The following is a 2,208-nucleotide window of genomic DNA, read 5'->3' as shown; positions in this document are numbered from 1 at the left end:
TCTATTTCATATGTCACATCATAGCTGGTCCATCTGGTAAATGCTGTTGAAAAATTAGATATGTATTTTTTAGGCATATATAATAACAAATCGTCAACAAATTTCCATCACATGTCAACGTGGTTAGCAATGAATATGGCATGATAGTGCATCTCAATTTTTGAGTCTAAATATATTGTGGCAAGTAATCCGGACGCACTACCACCCTTAGGTAAGCCCTCTATTTGCTGATACCATAATGTGTTGAAACTGAAGTAATTACTTTGTAATAATATATAATCTAGTAATTTTTCTAATATACCTAGATCTTCTTCTTCAGTTCTTAAAATATTCATGTCCTTCAAATTATGATTGGATAGGCGTTTTCCTAATGTAATTGTTAAGATGTATGTACATAGTTTATGTATTGGATTAATGAACCAGCCTATGGGACTACATATAGGCCTAACTGGACATTTTGGCTTATGTATTTTCAATGTTCCATATAGATAGGGCATTTCTGGAGTTTTATTTAATTTATCCTTTAACTCTGCATAAATATCATGAGGAAATTATATTTTTCTATTTACATACTGGCTACACAATGGCCTTACAATTTCCCTAAACGTCGTACTAAGATGCCTCTATTACCTGTATATAATTATCAATCCATTTCTTTACCTTATATATATATTCACTTCGTGCAATTAATATTGTCTTACTTTTATCTGCTTGCACCATGATTAAGTCTTGATGTTTTTGCAAATAAGTATGTGTCCGTTGATAAAGCTGAGTTAACATGCGATGATGGGGGGTTTGTTCTTGATGCTTTACCATAATTTCCAAAAAATGTTTGTAATGATTTTCTAATTCTAAACGGCAATACATTCCTAAGTCTATATATTTTTCTAAATACCCGTCGGAATATTTCTTTAACGCAATTAAATAATCAAATACATTAGGAGGTTGTATAGGAGCATACTTTGGACCAAAGCTTAGTAAGATTTCCACTTCTATAGGCAAATCTTTTCCACTCATGTTGATAAAGCCGCCTGGAACAGCGGATGGATAAAGCATTGTGTTTGACTCGCTCTCCGGTAATTTACCATTATATAAACCTTGGTGAATAGCATCTGTTCTATACATAGCGGATGTTGAATGAGGTTGTTCGGTAGGTATTGATGATAAAGGATTTTGCAAATTATTTTCCTTGTTAATAATGTAAGAACGTTTTAATCCCTTAGTTTTTGGAATGGGAATTCTATTGGCGGTGTTTTTATCATTTGCATCGGATTCAGATACGATAATTTTCTCTGTTATCTTAGTTGATAATTTATTGATCTGAGAACGCTCCATTATTAATTCTGTATTGATTTTTTTATATTGATTCCTTAAGGTATTGAGTTGATAATATTTAAGAATCCTTTAGTCTTACAAAAATAATGATGTTTGATAACACATACACACAATGTGTTATCTCTTATTTGTGTATTTTGAATAATATCTATACAATATTCTAGTTTTTTGTAAGAAAGAATACTATAATACATATTGACGGATATTTATAACATTACATACTGATGGTAATGATTAATTTTAATAGTCCATTCTGATGAGTCCGGTTGGTTACCGGATGAAACGCGTAAATGGAAACCAATGACAATAATTGACTTTGTTGATTTATGTCAACACTTAGGTAAATCCTTTATTATGACTGACTATTTTGGTTGAATGTTTTTAGATATATGGACATGAACATAGTTTTTTCTTATATATCTATATATTTGTATTTAATATTTTATATATTTTATAATTTATATTTTATATTAATTTTATTTACACCATGCAGTTTTATTTATATTAGCTCAGGATAATATGCCCTTCTCTGGGGTCTTTTGGTGTCATATGCTAGCATTTGGTATACGATATTGTATGCCCTGCAGACTTAGCAATCCTATAAAATTGTTAAGTAGATTGTGAGGTATTTGCAACTTGTGATGCTCTATTACACATATATGGTTATGTGGCATATATATGTGGTTTGATGTATTATAGGATGTTTGTAATTCATCTATCAATGAATTGTGAGTTATTTATTATTATATTTAATTACATTTAATATTTTAATTTTAATGTATTATTTAACTTAATTATTTTAATATGTGTTCTTTTAATATATATATATATATATATATATATATATATTAGAATTTATTATATTTTAATTAT

The sequence above is a fragment of the Teleopsis dalmanni genome, chromosome 1, assembly GCF_002237135.1.
Source record: "Teleopsis dalmanni isolate 2A chromosome 1, ASM223713v2, whole genome shotgun sequence".
Lineage (NCBI taxonomy): Eukaryota > Metazoa > Arthropoda > Insecta > Diptera > Diopsidae > Teleopsis > Teleopsis dalmanni.
This window is presented reverse-complemented; position numbering follows the sequence as displayed.